This window comes from Falco rusticolus, chromosome 9 (assembly GCF_015220075.1).
Source record: "Falco rusticolus isolate bFalRus1 chromosome 9, bFalRus1.pri, whole genome shotgun sequence".
Taxonomy (NCBI): Eukaryota; Metazoa; Chordata; class Aves; order Falconiformes; family Falconidae; genus Falco; species Falco rusticolus.
In genome coordinates, this window is record NC_051195.1 from 4,110,850 (window position 1) to 4,132,486 (window position 21,637).

The 21,637-nt window shown below is 49.3% G+C and overlaps 1 protein-coding gene across 2 annotated transcripts in view; it reads left to right on the forward strand.

The window, feature by feature from the left end:
* CTBP2 (C-terminal binding protein 2) overlaps positions 1 to 21,637 on the forward strand; it is a 319,033-nt gene that overhangs the window by 158,894 nt on the left and 138,502 nt on the right. The window contains exon 1 of one of the 2 annotated variants that reach the window (XM_037401062.1): positions 15,543 to 15,700. The exons of the other annotated variant lie outside the window; for it this stretch is intronic. The gene's annotated coding sequence lies outside the window, so the exon portion shown is untranslated. Of the gene's footprint in view, positions 1 to 15,542; positions 15,701 to 21,637 lie in introns of those variants that run through there. 2 annotated transcript variants of the gene reach the window in all.

Sequence of the window (21,637 nt, forward strand, 5' to 3'; positions counted from 1 at the left end):
CAAAGCACTCTACAATAACAATTCCATGTGCAAGAGGCAAAAAAGAACATTTTAGGAAAGGAACTTTCTAGTTCATCTCTACATAAACATCACATCATTGCAACTCCTTCCAAGTACTTTATATACCCATTGTGCCTTTCATGCAAAGACCCAGAAATGCTTTACAGCCATTAATTAATCAAAGTTTCTTAACAGCCCTGTCCATAGGTCAGGTCTGAGCGCCCTGGCTGCAGCAGAGCTAGGTCGGACACAAATAGGTCAAGACAGGGAGGGAAAGAGCAGAGACGAGAGGAGCGCCCCGGAGATCTGTGCTGCTTCACCCTGGGCACAACTCGTCAGGCCATCCTTACAAGAAGTATATTAATAACTCTTGTTTATTCCCATGTCCGGCGATCTGTTTTGTAAAAATAATACATCAGAATCGCCTGCTCTGCTCCCAGCAAGCAATAATCCAGAAAGAGTAATTTTAACAAAACTTCTTTTCTTTAGCATTTTCTCCACCTTTCCAGAGTAATGAACGTTTCTTCCCACACTAACCCCTTTTCTAATCATTTTTCAAGTGCACTGCAGGGATGACTGTGGTGCCTGGTTCCTGCCCCACAGCGGCACCAGCAGCTGCTGGCACTGCCCCATATTCAATAAAAAGCTGTGAGCACAAGCTCGGCACTGCAGGGTTCAGGGACCCCAGTGGACTTGTGATTTCTTAACTCTTCTGCTCAGTCTTTTTTCTAGCTAAGTCTTAATATCATTTATCAAGTCTTCTGGCATTACTGACTCAACAACATTAAGGTTCAAGTTATCGCCCACCCTTGCTGAAAGCGCAGCAGCCATGAAGTGGCCGTGCAATGTGGTCCTTCTCCCCTGCCTCTGCGGTCCCCTGCCCAGGCTGCACGAGGCTGCCAAACGAGGGTCACACAGCTCACGGCTTGCTCGCTTTCAGACTCTGCCTGGAGGTATGGCTCCGAGCTAGCGTGACTTCCAAGCCCTCCTCTCTCTGCAGGATGGCGGACCAACTTCCCTCTCCAAGATCTCATCCCTCTGCCGCGTTCCTTCCTAGCAACGGGAGGAAGACAACTTTTTTTTCCTTGGGATGATTTTTTTTAGCATTTTCACCTGTCTCAGTTCTCTCCCAAACACATTTTCAGTATTCTCAGTCTCTAGAAGATCTCACATTTTTTGGATTCTGGGCCTTCTGGCTTTCTTCAAGAGTATTATCGCCTGGCTTACTGTCTTGACATCGAAGCCAGCCACTATCTGTCCGCAGCCTCAGCTGTACGGAGCCCAAGTTGCGGGGGTAGTATGCCATGAGCGGGTCTGTTCTCAGGGAGGTGCTGCCAGCATTTGTCTTCCAAGAGGTATTAGCACCAGCAGGTTTAGCCTACAAGCGAGAAGGTTTGCACAGAGGCCCATCACTGGGACGACCTGGCCCCACATGGGAGCAGGTGCCCTGTCAAACAGCAGAGCCATCAGAGCTGCTTCGGTTGCAGTTCCTCTGCCTCTTGCTGAGATGATCTCTCCCTTTACCACCATCTAAACACTCAGTGGCTTCACTTCTACAATATGTCCCCTCCACCACCCACAGAGGTGTTTCCACCTTCATTACAGGAGCCTGCAATGTGCCAAGGTGATTTCCTTCAGAGAAATCCTGGAGATTTCTCCTCCTTCTGCACAAGGAGGTGTTCCTCTGAGCTGAAAGCGTCCTTTCAGCAAGTAAGGATAACAGGAGGCACCCCCTAAAATATTGTTGTCCCCTAAAACATTGCTACCGACACAGGAGTTTATCTCTGGGACATGATCAGAAAACTATGATGAAAAAAGTACTCTCTTGGGGACTCAAACTGTAAGCTTCCTAACTCCTGGGGAGGCTGTAGCGCAGGGGCACAATATAAGGGAAGAGAAATCAGTGCTGCAATCATATTTCTGCTTTGTAAAGTCAAACAAGCATTGTCTTACACAGCCTTTTTCCACTGTAAGGCAGCTTATGACAACGGTTTCTACCAACACCAGCCCAGTGCTGGCAGACTCCCTGTCTCTTGCTTGAAGATAAAGATTACAATAGCATCTGGGTGGAGGCCTGGGCAAGGAAACCCTTCCCACAGCATCTCTCGGGATGGTGTCGGGAGCCCCAGCAGGCACTCCTGCAGCAGCCAGAGGCGGATGCTCCTGGCTGGATTTGTGACGCCTGAGCACCGAGCACATCAGCAGCCAGGTCTCGTGTCTCAGGAAGGAGAACAGCCCGTCTGGAGGCAGGTGGGTGACTCCACTTGTGGCAGCTGCAGGGCTCTGCCACCAGGGAAGCAGGTCTTACTGCTGCCACTTCTAGCTGGAAAAAGAGAGATGCTGAAAGACTCTGCAAGGTCGTGCCCAGTGGCAGAGGACTTGGTCCTGCTTCATGCTGAGCACTCTTTTTCCAAATCAGCCAAGTCCTTAAGCGTGTGAGTAGCCCTAATGAAATCAGCGGGTTTACTCCTGTACTTAAAGTTAAATGCATACAGAAGTGCTTCGCTGGACCAGAGCCAGGCAACTTGTCATCTCGCAGGACTCGGGCAGAAAATGCTGTGCCACCTGCCAGCATCTTGAGGGGCTGCTCCCCATCCCTGAGCTCCAGAGGTGGCTGTGGGTGGCCCAGCAGATACAGCTCCATCGCCAGATGCCGGCTGCATCCCACAGCGGTGCCTCCCTTGAGCACATCTCTGTGAGCGCCTTGCACAAATTTGGGAACTCTCTGGTTAGAGGAGAGCTACAGGACCCCGTCACCTCCACGCAAGCCAGTCTGGCTGGTGCCTCCCCCTGAAACGAGTCGCACTGTTGCCAGCAAACAGCAGCATGCCTGCCCTGGGTAGGTGACCGCTACCCCCCAGACTTTGCCCAACTCTATGTATTGCTTGTCAGTCCTGCTGTCAGATATGCTCACAGTGCAGTGTATTCACATTTTTCCCTCCCTGACCCTCAACATCTCAATTTTCTGTCTGCCTTTGAAATCTTGGCTAATTAGGAGGCTACGTGTTCCCTGTGAGACTGGCCTTTTGTGCAGAGTTTGTAATTAGAGTGACTGTGCAGTGCTCTATTAATTGCAAGAATTGTGATTTTTAGATTAATGAGTTAATTGCTAATATCTGCATACGACATTCCCTCAAGATGTATTACATTACAGTAAATAAACCTTGTGTCTGGAATGGCAGACATTAAAGGAAGCTGCCGTGATTAGTTTGAATACTTTAGATAGCTAAAATAATATTTGCTCAATACACAATGTGTGTAAAAGTGTATTTTCCAGCCTTTTCTTTCCCCCAGCCCCCCTCGCTAGATAACATTTATATTTGATAGCTCACAGACAGGAGCTGCCAGGGCGCTGCTCTTCCCGTAGAGGTCCTCCACCGCTCCCCCAGCCTGTCCTCCTGACCCGGTCGAACCCTCCCCAGCTTCTGTCGTGGACTCTCCATCAAGACCTCCACCTCCAATTACACTTTGTATTTCCTTTAGACTTTATCCCCCATGCTGGATTTTGCCTTTGTTTCCTCCTGAAGGGATGCTCCAGCAGCCTGCAGTGGTTGCCGTCACCCCAGCCTGCAGCGCAGCAGCACGCCGGAGCCAGGGAAGAGCTGAAGCTGCAGAAGCTGCAACAGGACGGAGGGAACTATCCATATTTAAACTCCCAGGCCACTCCTGCTTAACTGTTGTGGAAAAATCCCATTGGAAATGTAACAGCCAGAGCTAGCCAAGACCTTGGTAACAGCTGAATGCTTTTCATCAGACAAGTAGCTGTTTGCTGAAAAGTGTAATTCTGGGACAGCTGAAACTATTTGCGAATTCATCATGATTTCAGGAAATAGCCTCATGTAGAAGAAAGGCCCCAAATGAAAAAGTTTCACAGTTTTCCAGTTTGATATTTTCTAGATTAAGTGCCTCTTTTTGTTTTGCAAATGAAATTTGATTTAGATATTTATCTAAATTAAATAAAAACCTGCAGAGAACGAACGCAAATGCCGGTTTGCAAGACACAAATCCTTCTGGGTTGGCTCAGAGTAGTTCTTTCCTTTTTGTACTTTTTGTTTATTTGTTTAAACAGAATCTAAGCTCTACCCGAAACAATTTCCCAGGACTTGACTTTAGTCCGCAGGCTGAGTTATTCACATGAGTTATTTTCTTACTTGATAACACATAGAAATAAAGGGAGGATGAGTTAATTCCAGTAATGAGCAACTTACTTTCTGCTTGGCTCAGTATCAACATCCCATATACTTCTCATATGGAAATATGTCATTGCATTCGTGCTTTTTAAAACCCGTTTGCTTTTGCTGCTGAGAGCCAACACAGCTCAGGCACTGCCGGCTGTTCCCCAAGCTCTGCCCGCACACCTCCCTCCCAGCAAACCGTGATACCTCTCCATTTCCCAGGGAGACACTAAACACCGAAGGCAGCTACACTACTTGTACATGCCTTTTTAAACTTAAAAGTTTTGCTTTAGTGCTGCTGGAGCGTGAGGCTAATGGGGTAGAGAATAATTCTAGCAAATACAGTCTTGTATTAACGGCTTCGGGTTGCGTTTGGCCTTGGGATGCTTTGAAGGGAAGCTCTTTCACCAGGCTGATAGGGCATGCAAGGTGGGCGCTGTCCTTGAGCCTCACACGCAGCCAGAGCTAAGAGTCATTTTTACCCTCGTACCTAAGTCACCAGGCTGCAGCCAGCCCTGGAAGCCACCCTACAAGCTCTGGTGACCCCAAGGTGGGACACCTGCAGGGAGAGGCTCGGCAGAAGGCACCCTCTGATGGCAGCGTGAAGGGGCACAGATGGCATTTTGTTCCGTAAAGCACTGGGCAGGGCTGGGCTGCTCTATGGCCCCTCTAGCAACAGTCATTCCATCTGGCCTGGTTTCTCATTTGCTGTCAAATGTCAGGACTAGATGGACAAGGAGGGCTGGATGTGGGGTGCTGGGGCCAAAAATCCTCAGTGTTAGGTTCTGTGAAAAATTGGACCTCAAGGTGAGGCATCCGGTAGGACTGATGCTCACTAGGTTCCTTGACAAGCATCACTCTGGACTTAGACCCTATAGCTTTAGGCACCTGATTTTTAAATAAGATGGTTCGTTACATAAATTAAAATTTCCTTAGGAAACAGCATTAACGAGAATTGAAAAATCCTCTTCACATGTTGATGTATTTTAGATTTTATTGTTTTGAGCCTGGTTAGTCAAAACTTCAGACTGCTTTCCCAAGAAGAGCATCTGTCTGTATTGCTGCCCACTTGTGCATGGGGTCATGTTAAGGCACGTGCTTTAAGGGAGAGGATTGCGTGGTGTCCGGGCCTTATTCTGGTTTGGGAGATCTGTCCGTACCTCAGATACCCACCCAAGTACTACTATACCTCCCAGGGCTCTTCATCATGGGCAATGTGGATGCACTTACTAAAACCTTTGAGACGCAAAGGTATTGTAGCAGGAGCCATACTCATACGCAAGATGCAAAGAAGGATGCGTCCCAGACAAGGAGGGTCCCACACCAGACCACAGTCTATATGCACATTGGGTACCTATGAAAGACATATTATCGCAGCACTATTAACTAGAAAAGTCACTTTGGAGTGTCCTGAGTGTCACGAGGTTCTGCCTCTGAACCGCACAGAAGTTGGACTCCAGGCGCTTCAGATTTATTCTTGATTGCTGATGTGTCGGAGGATGTGTAAGCCAGTGGGACACTCAAAACAGCCTGGATCAATTCTTATTGAATCCGTGAAAACCTTGTTGGGTGGAGCAGCCATGAAGGAGAACGGCAGGGAAGGAGTAGCTGACCAGCAACCGATCTCCCGTGGCGGCCGCCTCTGTCATGCCAGCCCTTCCACTCTACTCCTTACCCACCCCCTCCAAGTGGCAAAGATTTACATCAGATGCCTTCGCTAGGTCTGGTTTTGCTCCCCTGGCATGAGGTACCAGGCACAAGCAGGGGGAGAAGCCTGCTTTTTTTACCCCTAACAATGTGTGTTCCCTGAGCTCTGGAAGTCCACCGAGGCTGTGACCATGCTAACTCCCTGGGCATCCTTGATAACCTTTTACAGATCCGCACCTAGGGAAACGGCACTGCTGAGAAGCTGGCTCCGTTTCCTATCCCCACTGAATGCATAGTGCTTGTCAAAATGTGACACAGAAAAGGACCAGAAACATCTCTTACTGGAACCTCCCTAAAACCACGGCAGAAGAGCGTATGTGTGAACATGCAGGGCCCAGCAGAAGGCTGGTTTCACCATGTGCCTCTGTGAAGGTGCTGGAAGAAACAGGAGCATCCATCCTGCCTGTCTTTTGGGGGATTTTTTCCTGACCACAGATCCTGGGCATGAGGCTTTCCTGGAGATTTGACAGTGAAGGTTGAAGGCATTTCTCTGACTGCCCTTTTCTGAAGTCTAATCGGGAAATAGGAACGTAAGAGACCAGATTTTCTGTGCCTTTTATCTTTCTCTTTAAAGGACAGGATTCCTATGTCTTATTTATTGCAGGCAGAAAAGTAAAACTGCTTACTTAAAAACTAAGGACCAGTCTTGACCGCAGAGGTCTGTTGCTTTAGTACCATTCCTGTTTAAAAAAATCTTTGTGGGGACAAAACCACTAAAAGAAATGCACACACCAGTGCAGCTTGCTCCAGTTCGGAAAGCAAAATAAGCAAGATGTTACAAGGTATGTTTACAGCACTATAATTATATCACAGTAGGATTTCCAGTGTATAAATGTTTCAGTTTTTTTTAAAAAAAAAAATTGTATCTCTAGCTGTCACTGCTACAACATAGTACTGTTATCAGGCGGGCCGTCCTTTGCTTCACCTGGCACTGCGCAGCTTTTGGCAGGACTGGCTGGGATTTGGCTACGGGGCGTTGTTTGCCCGAAAGCAATCCTTCCTTCAAGATGAAGTAGAGGAAGGGTGAGTGTAGGTAGCTTTGCTGCTGGTGCATGGGTGAAATCATGCCTGATCAACCTCCAAGACCATGTCCCTCCTTTAAATTCCCAGCTGGAGATGGTGCAGTCCTTACTGGCAATGGTGTGGTCCTTACTGGCGATGGTGCAGTCCTTACTGGTGATGGTGTGCATCGCAGGAGCCTGCGCACAGGCGCTCTGGGTTATTTCAGTTACAGCCGCGGGTACCAGGCTCACACGGCTGAGCCCCCTTGTACTGTACCGACACGATATAAGCGTCTGGCAGCCCACGGGCCCTGCCTTGTCTGCACTTCCCTTGCTCCGTCTTGAGCTGACACCGCGCTTGCTACATCTCTGGTGACCAGAGAGATTTAAGACGCAATTGTACTATCAATGAAATGCAACTTTTGCCTTCCAGGCACTTAAATCCTTGGAGGGCCTCATTCAGGGCTGCACCGCTTCGGTTTCATGTCAGTAACTTCCTAATTAGCATAAAACCTCAAGACCGGTGCTGTGGTGAATAGGATGCTGGCGGGGGACTGCTGAAACCCAGCTTCTCCCTGACCTGCCGAGGGACTCAGTGTTCACTTCGTCTCTGTTCCCCTGTGTTTGACTCTCTAGCCTGCAGCACCCTGCAGGTGCTTTGGGGCTGAGATGATCTTCCCAAGGACAGGCAGCATAAGAAGGATGAAGCCAGATCTGCTGTCTGGGCCAGCTCTGGCTGACCTCACCCCATTTCTTGTCTCTAACGGGGGACACAATGGATGCCTCAGGGCAAAGTGAGAAACAGCAAATATCCCTCCTAGCTTCCAGCAACCAGTGGCGTGAGGATTCCCCGAGTCCAGAGACCGTGTCTAGATGGGCATGTGCAATAATCACTGATGGACCTGAAGCCCATGAATTTATTTCAGCCCTATTTAACCCATGATATAATTCGGCTCCACAGCACTTTGGTGGAAGGGTGTTGCACAATTTAATTTTGTACGACAAGCAACGGTTTTCAGATTTAAAATCTGATACCGAATGGTGATCGGATACATTCTTCTGTTGTAAAAATTAGTGAATTCTCGTTCCCTGTTCCCTCTCCCACGCCCTTCAGGGGTTTATAGACATCGGTCATACCCCTTTGGCCAGCTCTTTTCCAGCCAGCTCTCAGATGATGCCCCAGGCGCGACTGCAATTCAAAGAGCCGGTGACAGCTCGAACGAGGCGGCCGTGGGCCAGGCCCAGCCTGCCTCCAGCCCGACACCAAGGAACACAAGCACGTGTGTTTCACTGCAGCGGCCAGCAATGGCCATGCAGGGGTTACCAGCACCCCAGCAGACAGCAGATTACCTGCAAGGCCCAGGTCACCCTTTTATTTTCTTACCAAACTCTCTCCTATTGACATTATAATGTCAGTCTCTCAAGAATTGGCTTACAAAACAACAACAAATGTGGAACTAGAGATCCATGGTATTCCCCATGAAGATATTAAAAGTATGCTGAAGGCGCAGGCATGGAAGCAAGCTGGCATTTAAGGAAGGTGAACATTGAGGAAGCCTATGGCAGATAAGGGGGAGGGAGTGGGAAGGGCTCTCTGTGTCTTTATCTAATAACTGTTTGTTTAGAAACACCTGGCACATACATCAAATTAGTGCAGCCAAATGCTCTTCAAACTTTAAACCAGACAGATTCATTCAGGAACCTTTCATTAAACTTTCCTGGAAAGATTAAACATCAGCCATGTGTTTTATCAGCAGAACAATTCTGCTCAACAGCGATGACATTAAGATGTTTTATAGAAGGGGTATACAAATGTACCTGCACTCTGTGAGGCTTTTCTGCAGGCTTGTAATTCCTTGCTTAAGAATATAAAACGAATAAAATGGGGGGGGAAATACCCCAACAGTTCTGCATAATGATTTCACACACGGGGGGGTGGGGGGTAGGGGGTGGGGGAAGCCAAGAGGATTATCAAAGGGAGAGTTTTATTGTATGTTTGCATCCTTTTGCTCATGTTTGCAAAGGGAAATGGATTTGAGAATTTCCCACCGACGTTGAATTCAGGGTCTGTAGTAGGGCAGAAGTAATATGTATTGCCTCTTTCTAATCATCGATTCCATTCAAGAGTCCTCAGCATGTAACTCTTTTTCTTTCTCAACGGGAATAAATTTGCCAAGAAGGGATAACACCAACATATTATGTAAAATATCACCCGGCCCCTAAATGTGTGCAACTTTGTGAAAATCGTTCAAAATCTGTCTTAAATTTAATGTGAACAAAGTGTGATACCGAGACTGCAGTCACATCACAAAACAGCTGTTACTATTACGATCAATTGAATTAAATTGTTTTATACATTGTATTAGAGTATTCCATGTGTTTGGCTGGTCTTACGACACACTTGTTGCTGCAGTTGATGCCAACGGGGGGATCAATGTACCCTGATAATGTGTGCAGGTATCCCATTCCCCGCCGGGGACCCCGCAATTGTCTCCCCAACACACCCACGTCCCTGCATTTTGAAGAGCAGCGTTGGACACCACTGGTATCTTTTCTCCCACAGATCCTGCAAAACGCAGCGTCACGGTTCCGGGAGTGAAAATCTAGCGCTGTAACCTCTGCTGTACGGTGCACCGAAGCAGTAATATATTAACACAAGGTCGTAGCCTGACAAATGCTTTTAAGACGGCAGAAACCAGCGCTGCCACAAACCCAGCCCTGCACCCCCTGCCCCGGCTGCTCACTCCCACCCGCCTGAGCCTCTCCCTGCGCCAGCACGTGTCTCGTGCAGCTGAAGGCAGAACCAGGTTGGGGAACAGATCCAGCTGAAAATAAGCTTCCCCCCCCACCCCCACCCCCACCCTTAGGATTAGTGTTCAGCTGGATCTGTTCCCTGATCCACTTCACCTTGCAGCTGCACAAATGCTCGTGCTGGCAGCGGGAGGAGGCAGCAGGGGCTGGGAGCGCATGGCCGGGGCCCAGAGGAGCCAACTGCTTCTTCAGGCACTTGCAGCAGCAGCTGAGCACAAGGCTGCAGAGTGGCTATTTTTTTTTTAATAGGCTTGGTTTTCTTTCAAAATTGGAAAGAACTGGGAGAGTTTCTGCGCAGACTGCAAATAACCTGCACCTTTCCAGCTAGGAGCTCAGAGTGCACCATGACCCTGCGGCAGGACAGACCCCGGGATGGGCATCCCCTGCCTGCGGAGCTGCTCCCGGAGCCAGGGCGGGCAGGGCAGGCAGGGCAGGCAGGGCAGGCAGGGCAGGCAGGGCAGGCTGGAAGAAGACGAATCAGGGTCTCCAAGCCCCTACAGTGCACACACAACCACCCACGTCAACTTGGGATCAGAGCCTGGAGGACCCAGCACCTCAGATACCAAGGCAGCACCAGTACAAGATGATAAATGAGAGCCACCCCCGTAAGAAACCCACCTGAAATACTCCCATGAAAGCGGAGAAGCAAAATTACTGAGAAATATTTTCCTGGCAACTTCCAAACTGAAAGCTGCCTTGATGGCTTTTTTTTTTTTTTTTAATGAAAAGCCAGATCCACCATGCTTTTAAATCAGTAGAAAAAAAAAAAAAAAAAAAAAAAAAAGGACAAATTAATTTACCCTCCTTTTCATTCACCCTCCTTCCTCTGGGTTCCCACAGAGAACTTGTGGCATGAATGAGTCCTGAGGTGGGGGTCAGCCTCTTGTGCTGAGTAACCAGCAACAGGACAAGAGTAAATGGCCTCAAATTATGGCAGGGGATGTTTAGATGGGGTATTAGGAAAAATGTCTTCACTGAAAGGGTGGTCAAGCACTGGAACAAGCTTCCCAGGATGTAAGGGAATCACCACCCCTAGAGATGTTTAAAAAATGCATAGATGTGGTGCTTGAGGACATGGGTTAGCGGTGGGCTTGGCAGTGCTGGGTTAATAGTTGGACCTGATGATCTCAAAGGTCTTTTCCAACCTAAATGATTCTATGATCTTCACTTACACTAAGTTAAATACTTTTATGGTATGAAACTCTACATCTGTAGCGCAAACCTTTTAAATGTGTGAAAAATAACATTACAGTAATTAAATACAACAAGCTAATGCTAAAATGGTGGGTGGGGAGGGGAGTTGCTGATCTAATAAAGATCATACACTGCCTTTAGGAGCAATTTTTTTTTCTGCTGGTGCAATCCTTCGCACTGGATGACATCCTTATGGCAAATTATACAAAAAGTGATCTGAACCACCCTCTTAATGAACTTACTTTTAGATGATTGATACCAAATGGTGGACTTTTGACTTCCCACTAGAAGTAATTCTGCTCAATGATGTTTGTATACCCCTGTCAGTCTGGTGTGAGATAAAAACTGTAAGAAAAACAACCCGTCTTCTAAATGCTTAGTTACAGAGCAGCTTACAAAGTGTGTTTCGGAACAAATTCATCCCTGGTTTACATCAGTTACAGCAGTGACATGAAGGATGTGATTCTTTTTATGCACTTTAAATTTGAACTAGAGTACTAATATTAAAAGCAGAGTAAGCAGTAAAATAAACCAATTAATTTCTCAAGGCTCCAAATTTACACTCACAAAAATCTCTACGGGAAGTTCCTTAATGTATTCATAATCCCGCTTCATGAACCTATACTATGGACAGTTAAGCCAAACTCCAGGGTTAAGTTTCTGGATTAACTATACTGGTAGAAAACAAATGTTTGCTGCTACTGATTTGTCAAAAACCATAAGCACCTTCTTAAACAGGGGTGATAATTTTAAAGAATATCCATTATAAGCTAGCCAACATACCTGTCCAAAGCAGTTGCATCTTAAAAACTGGTAAAAAATAAATGGGATATTGACATCGGTGCCGGATATGTGGCGTCAACATACAAATTTATTTTCTAACGATCCAACGTGATCTCTGGCTCAGAAGAATCTAGGCAGGATTTGAGTCTGCCTGTTCCTGCATAGCACTGAGCAACGAAGTCGCGCAAACACTTGGAGGAGTAAAATAACTGGTCTATTCTAGTCAACAGATACTCGCTCTAAATCTGCAGAGAGATGCATGCGCTTAAATTTATGCACTGAGAGTCATCCAGCTGAAGTCACTCTTGACTCCTCACGCTACATAAAAGCTGTGCAGGAGCATCATCTATGCAGGATCAAGGCCCATATTTGCATCTGCAAATCAACCTCTTTATGAAAACCAGATTGTAAATTTCATTTATTTGTTTATTTTCATTCCTTGCAATGTCTTGAGAAGTACCCATGTAGCAGTACCCTGCACTCAGGCTGACATGTCGGTGAAGTGTGGAGGGAAAGTGTGACTGCGCTCCCGGTTGATGGAGTGCCTCGTGTGACGGGCGTTCAGCTGCTCAGAAGCCAGCATGTGGGTCAGGAAACAATACTGGTACATCACCATTTTCCCAAATCCACTGCTAAAAGACACCGAGTTATTCACAAACAAAGCATGTAATCCCTTGCTAAAAATAATTACAAATTCATGAAATATAACTATTATAGACACAGAGGCTACAGGCATTCTGTTGTATTTTTGGAAGCTGTGAAGGTGCAACGCTGGATGAGCACAGCGAGTGCTGAATTAGCAGCAGCAGGGAGGAGCTGGGGAACCATCCAGCGGGCGAGGTGAACCCTGGATGACAGGGAGAAAGGGTGTTGTGTAAACCTGGCACCCCAAACACCCAGTTCCTGTAGCGGAAGGACTCATAAGAACTGCATTGCTAAACAGTGCCAGGAACTTTTCAGTCCAGCTACCGATAGGTTAAAATAAATAGAAGAGCAGGAGAGGAACAGCTTGATTTTGCTTTGCTTCCGCAAGCATCCCTCACAAGCCAAGTTTTCAGGGCTATTCTTCTCCTGGATGGGATTGTCTGCACAACTACCTCCAATATTCCCTAAGGCTGGGTGCCTCAGTCTTTTGAAAATACAGTTAGAGAAGGAGGAGATGTGAGGAATCTGCCTTTTAGGTAACAGCCTACTGCCTGAAACGTATGTCCAGAAAGTGGATAAAAGAAATAAATGGGAGGAAAGAGGCCAGAGGAGAGGTCTGCCCCATGCCTGCCCCGGTAGCAGCACGATCCTCTTCCTTTGGCTCTTTCCTTGTCCCCAGATCGCCGCTCCTGAGCTCCGGGAAGCTGAAAAGCCCTGCTCCAAGCACACACTGAATTTTGCACAAACCAGTGAGATCCCGGGGGAGCTGAAGCTCCTTCAAGGCTGGGTAGCAGCTGAGTGGAAGTTTTAAAAGCTGCGATTTGAAATTAAAAACCTATCGTTTCAGGCCCCCCACCGAACATACCGTGTATCTTCTTTCCTAGCATCTAATTACAAAGGCTATTTCACACTTGATGAATGTTCGATTGCAATCCAAATAGTTTGAAGAAGAATCCACATGCCCGAGGACTGCCCCCCGCTAAACTTGAAGATGTTTGCGTCAAAGCTTTCTCCTTTACACCCTGTAATCTAATTGCTTCAGTAATGAAATAATTATTTGTGGGTTTGGCCTTAACGTATGTCACTTTGTTTATATCACGAACTCAATGTTATTTATTAGAAGCAATTACTGTTTTCCTGTCCCGCGCCCCCATACGTTGTATACGTAATGTTGAACAAAGCAAATTGGCTCAAGCAAAGAGCAACAGTGAGTGTGGATTAACGAAATCACCACAGGCAGGCCCTCGGCTGGGGCAAACTGCTGTTACTCATTGCGGCCCAAGCTCCACGTGCCAGCAAGCTGCCCGTAATATCTGGGCAGTGATGGAAATCCAAGAAATCCCAGTCAGGCGGAGGCTGTGATGCTTACAGTGAGGTTTCCTGCAGGCGGGTAGGGTTTTTCTCTTCGGAGGCACTGTCGCCAAAGGGAAGAGCGCAGAATTAGATGCGTCTTCAAGCTGAAAGCTGCTTAATTTTGCTAAAATCTGCTTGGGGGTGCCCGGCTGTACCCCGTGTCGTGCAGAGCCTGGGTATGACGGGGTGGCCGCGGCGCTGGCCACCTGGGCGCCTACACCACGGGAATCCCGGTGAGCTGAGGCTGTGCGAGGCTTCAACTTCTGTGGGATGGAGGTAGCGGCTCCCGGCAGCAGGTGCTCGGAGGATAAATGATGGACATGGTGTAAACACCCAGGACCTAACCCGTTCTTCTAAGAATCCAGTTCTTTAGGCTTTTCACCATGTAATTTTCCCCACAGAAACTGAAGCTCGCTTATTAATTTTGATGGACAATTGATCCAGTTCAAGGGGTTTATTTGACTAGAAAAGGAATGCGCTTTTTCACAGGCTGATTGAGAAGCACAGGATATATGTAATGCAGAAGGCTCGATGATTATACAACAAAAAGATGGGATCACCACCTGCCCACGTTCTTGCGATAAGCAGATGAAGAACGTCTGTCAAAACATTAATTCCCAAATCTATGGGGGTAATGCAGAATACAAATACAAATAAACGCACGTCAGAGCGCGCTCCCGTTATCTTGCATTCAGCTGAACGCCCCGGTGTGATTATACGATAGTCACATCAAATTGGGCGCTCGGCGGGGATGGATGTGTCAGCCCCTCCGTCTTGGAGATGCCAAGGGCGCGGGCTCAGCCTGCCTGGTGGCCTTTATTCCCCGGCCTCACAGCGGCGATTCCAGCCCCTGCGCGCAGTGCGGGGCGCGGATGGAGTAATTGCGGATGGAGTAATTGCACAGTCAGGCAGACAGAGGGATGACGGCCATACAAAGGGGCGCGGGGCCAAGGCCGAGGTTGGGTACCGGCTCCCAGGGGGTTCCGCAGACCCCTCCCCCCCCCCCCCCCAAAGGCGGCGGGCTCCGCGCCCGGCACCGCCGCGCTGGGGTGACCGGCCGGCCCGGGGCAGCGACCGCGCAAGCTGCGCGCAGCGCGGGTGGCCGAACAAAGGCGGCCGCCGGCCCTGCCCGCGGTACGGGTGGTGGTGGGGGGTGTCCCCCAGCCCCGGGCCGCCGCCGAGCGCAACAGGCACCGCTCCCCGCGGAGCCCCCTCCCCGCCCCGCGGAGCTCCCTCCCCGCGGGCGCGCCCGGGGCCGCCCGGTCCCGGTCCCGCTCCACCGCCCCCCCCCCCCCGCCGCCCCCCCGCCCCTTCCTCGCTGCGTCTGTTTGTACTTTAGCTGATCCACTAATCCCCCGAGAGAGCCTATTTGTAGTGAAGAGTATCTATAGGGGGCGAGGCTGGTCCATGTGGGTTTGTGTCATTGGTTTGCAAGGAGAGACCCCGCCTATTGCCCAAAAAAAAAAAAAAAACGGGGGAAAAAAAAACACGACCCACGCAAACAAAAAAAAAAAAAAGGCAGTGAGAGCCCCTACCTCTCCCTTCGCTCACCCAGCGTGGCGAGGGGGAGCGTCCGCTCCGCCCAGCGCCGCCCGGGCACTTTCTCCCTTTCCTGGCTTTAAAAAAAAAAAAAAAAAAAAAAAAAGAAAGGGGGGTGTGTGGAATAAAAGGCAAAAACAAAAAAAAAGAGAAAAAAAAAAAAGCCGGCGACCCTCCCCCCCAAGTTGCAATTAGCATCCTCCCCGCTGGTGCTGGGCGCTGCGCGGGGCTCCGCTGCCCCCGTCCGCTCCCGGCGCGGCGGCGGGCGGAGCAGGAGAGCGGCGGGGTGGGGGGGGGGGGGGGGGGGGGGGGGGAGGATTAAGTTTTTTTTTTTTTTTTGTGCGGTGTGCGAGCGGGTGGCGTTTTTAAGGTGGATCTCCAGCAGGCAGAGCCCGGCGGCGGTGGCTGCGGGAAGGGATGCGGCGCTGAAGAGCGGTGCGGGGCTGCCGGCGGCCGGGCCGAGCCGAGCCGAGCCGCGGCGGCCGGGAGCAGGTAAGGGGGGGGCGGCGGGCGCTGTCGCCCTGCGCTCCGCGGCGAGAAGGACAAGGAAAGGCGAGGACATCTTTGCTTGGATGTCCCCGCGGTGGGGATGGAGGAGGAAAAAAAAAAAAAAAAAAAAAAAAAAAAAAGAGGGAGGGCGAGAACCCGGTGTGTGGCGGGGAGGAGGTGATGGTGGTGGGAGGCGGCCGCGCAACTTACGCGGGCGGCGGAGCGGCGGGGTGAAGTGGGAGATCTTTTGTTGTGCCGGGCCCCGCATTGTTTACTTAGGACCGAGCGCCGCCGACAACATCTGCCGGGGGATTAACGGGGCGGCGGCGGCAGGAAAGTTTGGGCGAGGGGGAACCCCGCGGTGCGGCGCGGCCGCCCGCTCCGCGTCCCCCGGCCGCCGCGGCCGCGGCGGCCGGGGGACGCGGAGCATGCGGCGCGATGCGTTGGATATCTGTCTGTGTATATTTTATTTTAATTTTTCCCTTCACGGGCGCGTGTTTCTTTTTTTTTTTTTTTTTTTCTTAATTTTCAATCGATTTCCCGGTTTTTTTTTTTTTGTAATTTAGAAAAATATTTTTTCTATTTTTTACTTTTTTTTTTTTTTTTTTTTTTTTTAAATCTTTAAAATCATCAGTTTTTATTTGGGCTGAAGACCGGCGCTCGCTCGCCGGGCACTTAGCGACTCTCCGCGCTGAGCCCGCGGAGGTGCGCGGTGCCGGCTTCCCGCACCCCCCACCCCCCCGCGGGGCTCCACATCCTACATTTCCCCACTATTTATTTACCATCTCCCCCCTCCCTGGGAAATTTTCAACCTTCCCTCGCTATGCCTGGAAAGCAAAAGCGGAGGAGGGGCGCGGATTTCCGCGTGCTGCTCTGAGGTTATTCTTCCCAAATTAAAAAAAAAAAATAAATAAAATCAAAAAAAATACCACCACCACCCCACAACTTGCTGGACTTGCTGAGGGGGAAAGAACAGCCTTTTGTCCTGCCGAGGGACGTGCCCCAAAGGTAAATCCTGGCTGGGGCTCAGCGCTTGGTACTTTGCCGGGTCCTCCCAGTGCTAGGGAGGAGGAAAGGGGGAGATGGAGATCTCAAAGTAGTAGAAGTAATTTCTTCTTTCAGCTGCACTTCTTCGCTGCCTTTGAATTGCCTGCAATGAATGTACGTAGCTCTAATTGAAGTACTTTAATCATTCACACTTGATTAAGTATACCGTGACCAGAGGAGAGGAATACACCCGGCTCCCCAGAACGTGAGGGATGGTATGACATTTTAATCCTGTGTTTTAAAAAACATTAGTGAAGCAGCAAAAACGATAGCCGGTGATGGTTAGGTATAATGGACCGTTGTTTTCATACAGATGGTGGCTTACCGACCGGAATGAAATTGCAGTTATTGCAGATTTTTTAATTTTTATTTTTTTTTAGGGGGGGAAGGCACATACTTTTCAGTTTGTTTAAGCAGAGTGAAGAAAATAATGATAGACGAGATGCCTGGTGACAAAATGCTTTTGTTCCTGTTTCCATCAGTGCATAGGGGCGCCGACCTGCTTTAGCATTCTTTAAAGGTCTCTTTACCAAGGAAAATTGAAGACGGTCTCATTATAGGAGAGTGTGTTCAGAATACTATGAGGTATTTATGAATTCAAAGGTGATTGTTGAATCGCAGACATTTCAATTACGCAGCCTGTAGTAAAAAAAAAAAAAATTATTTGTGGCGATGTGTTCTGTAATCTGTTATTACCATAAAGCTGATTTGTGCTGGAGCTCCAGAGCTGGCCGAGGGAATGGGTTCGTCCACAGGGCTCGGATCTCAAACAAAGATTTGTATTCTTCCCCTCGGAAAACTTTCTGCTGCAGGGGCAGCCTCAAGTTCCTATAAAAGCGATTGTTTGGGATACGTCAGCTATCGTCAGTATTTTTCTGGAAAATCTGGCATTGTAGATGCGGGGCGGTATTTTTAGAAAGGAGCTTTTTATTTTTGGACGCATTTGTGAAACCCACCTGTTAGTCATTAGCAGGGAGCGGGGACAGAGGTTCACTTTCATCATTAGCAAACCCGGGTGCTTCTGGGGGCTGGGGGCAGTTCCTCCCTTGATCTGAGCTCTTCCAGTCATGGGCAATCAAAGTGTCTTTCCCTTTAAAAGTCTTGACCAAGCGGTTCTGAAACTGAATAGAAAAGGAGGTGGTTTAGTAAGGGTGGTGTGTTTTGAAATGCGGCTTGCATGCACCTTGGCTTTTCATTTTTCCCCTAGAATTTCAGGCTGAGATGCTTTCTTGGTCCAGAGTTTCACTCTCAGCTTTACAGCAGTCAAACCGTAGGTGGTACTGCCTTGCCGTCAGCTTTCCCTGGTGGTAGGGCAGTTCTCTCCCTCGCCCAGCCGGGGTGGGATCCCCGGGGTGGGATCCCCGGGGTTGGGCTGGCCAGGGCGGCTCTGCAGCGTGGCGCCCCGCAGAGCTGCAGCCCCACAGCCCAGTTTGCCGACAGCTCCCTCTCACCCGGACCCGCTTTTCGGGGGCAGAGTTGTGCCCTGTTCCCCTCGGGCTTTTGCTAGGTGGCAGACGGTCACGGGGGTTTCCCCACAGCCAAAACTGCAGCGCAGAACGTCGTCTGACGCTGGCGTTTCAGTCCAGGGGCTGGCCGTTGGGGTCCAGTGATAATATTCCTTGTATCAGCAAAAACCATCAGCCCCCGAGTATGAGGTCCCAGGCACGAGTTGGGAGTAGCGTTACTGAAACCTTTGGCCGGACAAGTCGATTTATCCATCAGGCTGGCGGCAGTTCAGATCACACTTCCGCGGTTCAGCGGACGCTGGTAAGAATATGTACTTCCATGAGCAAAACCAACCCAAACGTGGAGCTGCCCAGCCTTTTGGAAAAGGTAGGGTCGTTTTCCCTGGGGTGTGGTGCTCTTCGCTAGCTGTGGGAATTGCAAGTGGCTTCGTGTTTAAATGGAAGAAATGGAAAAGCTTCTCTCGACACAGCGCTGGCAGTTTGCAGGTGTTTTTGTTAAAGTCTGGTGGATGATGCCATCTCATAAAGCCGGATAGGTGTCATATTTACTCCTCAGATCAGATCTGGCAAGTATGACTTGCTTTGCTTTATTTTCGAGTTGTAAGGTAAAGAAGTGGAAAGTGGATCTGCTGGTGAGGAGCTCTTCACACTGGGGTGACTACACTTTCTACTGCCCTAGAAATTTGGGGGTTTTCAGAGCACAGGGACCCCCTGCCCCCAGCAGTTACGGATGTTTAGGTTGTAGGCTGTGGCAGGGGAAACAGCATGGGGATTCGCAGGATAGCAAGGACTGTGTAGGAGGGGTGTAGGGGGGGTTGTTGGGGGTCCCCACTTGCAGGGAACACTGAAACTTTGGAGGGGAGGTTCTTTGCAAGTCGCTGCTGGTTCGGCTGTTGACTGGGATAGCGCAGACGTTTTAGCCAGGAATCGGTGTTTTCACCTCCGCTGTACACGGTGCTGGAAGCTGCACTTCCAAAAAGCGGTGTGTCAGGTACACCTGGGCCAGCTCTCATGCCAGCTCCCATGGCTCATTTTTCTGTTCCTTCTTTACCAGAGGAAATAAAATAAAGATAAGGTTTAAGGTGAAAGGATGGAAAATACTGTCATCGTCCTTTGCGCCAGCCAGGGCATGGAAACCAGACCTTCTCCGTATGCCCTGCGTACCTTCTCCTTCTGCTCAGCGCCGTCGTGGCGAGGAGACGGGGATCTTTGGCATTTTACAGAGTACCAGGGAGGCACCAGACAACATTTTCTGTGAAGTCAGCAGGAGTTTTTGGTAACAGAACACAGTTGTTATTATTTAGTTACAAGGATCGTTGTTTTTGGGTTTGGTTGGTTTTTTTTTTTTTTTTTTCCCCTTTGCAGCAAGGATCAGCTGTTATTTATTTAGTTCTACAACAACCAGTGATGCTTCATGAGCGTGCGCTCCCCTTTCTTGCACTGTGAGCCCCGATGGTTTCTTAAGAACCAGGAATTGTTTGCAGAGGAACAAATGTCTGAAGTTTTTAAATTAAATTTTGTTTCTCCTCTGTGAGGTGGTAATGCTGGTGGGATGTCGTGCTCGGGAAATGGGATGGTGAGAAAGATTAAGGCTTCTTGTTCGGAAAAGAGCTACTGGACTGTTGAGAAACAGAAGTCCTGTTTTGTCACGCCTGTCTTCAAGGCAGCAGGGGGCCTGGGTCCAGATTTGCTCCAATCTCACCTAGATTTGATGCCCTACTCGAACTTTCCATGTTGAAACTGTGAGATAAGCCCGGCTGCGTGGGCTTTAGGGTTCGCTTTGGTCGGTTGGGTTAGTGGCACTTGGTCTGGTGAGGGGGGAGCACGGTGGGGCTGCATGAGAAGATCGTGGTGGTCCTGCTAGCAGAGTTGTTGGTGGTTTTTTGCTCTGCAATGATTTATTAGTGCCTGGGTTGCATTACATGTAACTTCCATGGGATTATTAAAAAGAAATACAGCTGGAATAGCTGGAGGGGAAAAATGCGTGGTGGAACTGGAGTGGCCTGATGGAGGGGTTTGCATCTGCATTGGCACGTCCTGAAGGTCAGTGCTGGTGGGATGGAGTTTGCTTTGGCCGGCCTGAGGTCTGCAGTTACGTGTCCTGCATGAGGAGAAGCATGGTGAGGAGCAAGGCCGGCGTTTTCCCACCAAACATCAAAGCTGTGGTGCTATGGAGGGTTCCCCTTAGCGGTGCACGTGTCACTGCCTCTGTTCCCATTAGTGTGGCATTTCTGGGTGTTACATACATGTGTCATCTGGAGGGGGATGCGTGTAGCTCCTGGGGGGGCACACAGCCGCTCTCAGACCCCAGTGCAGCTGTGGGGAGGGCTCCGCATTGTTAGTGCCCACTTCGATGGGCCCATGGAGGTCATCAGTGCCGCTGCCTGGCGGGGTTGCCCACTTCTGGATTTTTAATGGTTTTGGGGTTTTTTAGACCATCTTGAAATTCCAGCCAGGAGCAGAGCCCGCTCCAGCGGGGGGGTGGCGGCTCGCCCCTGCTCTGCGGTTTTTCCGTGGGAGGACAGCCCCTGGGATGCCAGCACCTTTCAGGGTCCCCCCCACTCCACAGCTGACAGGAGCTGTGCGCACTTGCGTTACACGGTTATTTTGGATAATTCAGCCTTGTTTTTCAAATACGTGGTTTTCTGGGTGGATCACGGTAGGCATCTTGATAGGCATCCATGAAGTTCCATCTGTTCTGGGACTTTACTGTAAAATGCAAATAAAACCCAAGTTACTTGAATGCATCAGTAGTAGATTTTAATTATTAATTACTTGCTCTTCCAACCTTATCTGGTTCATGTATTGTCATGTGTTCTTTAAGCCAATAAAAAGCGGTGGTCCTGCTGAAAGTAACAGCCCTGCTCGCTTCTGGGCTTGTGCCCATCCCTTCCACCAGAAGCAGGTTTTATGTGGTTAAAGCGACCTGCTCGGCTGTGGAATTGCGGACTCTGCTTCGCCCAGGTCCTCTCCCTAATCCCCACCAGCATGCTGTCTGAGCAGCGTGACATCAGGAAGGACCTGTGTCATCACGGTGGCCAAAGCAAGGTTGACCGAATCCCACCCTTCTGTGGACCCAGGTGCAGGAAGCGCAGGGAACCTTGGCTGTGAGGTTTTTGCAGGGGTGCTGGTAGGAACCTCGCTGAATTGATTTTTCACACGAGGACTGCCACAGTTGCTCCCATGTACATTAACTTGTGTAATGTTGTCAAACACTCAGCCACTATTTCTTTGCAACAACGCATACCAATTATTACTTAAATAGACCCCTGAAGCACAGCGCGGAGGGAGAATGTGTGGATTAGAGACATAATATTTACAAGGAGCCAAGTCTTTAATGAGACCAGGAATAATGCAGATGGATTCTCTGCTGCTAAATATAACAGATATGTAATGGATTCTGCCTATCATTTTTTTTAGCGACCCG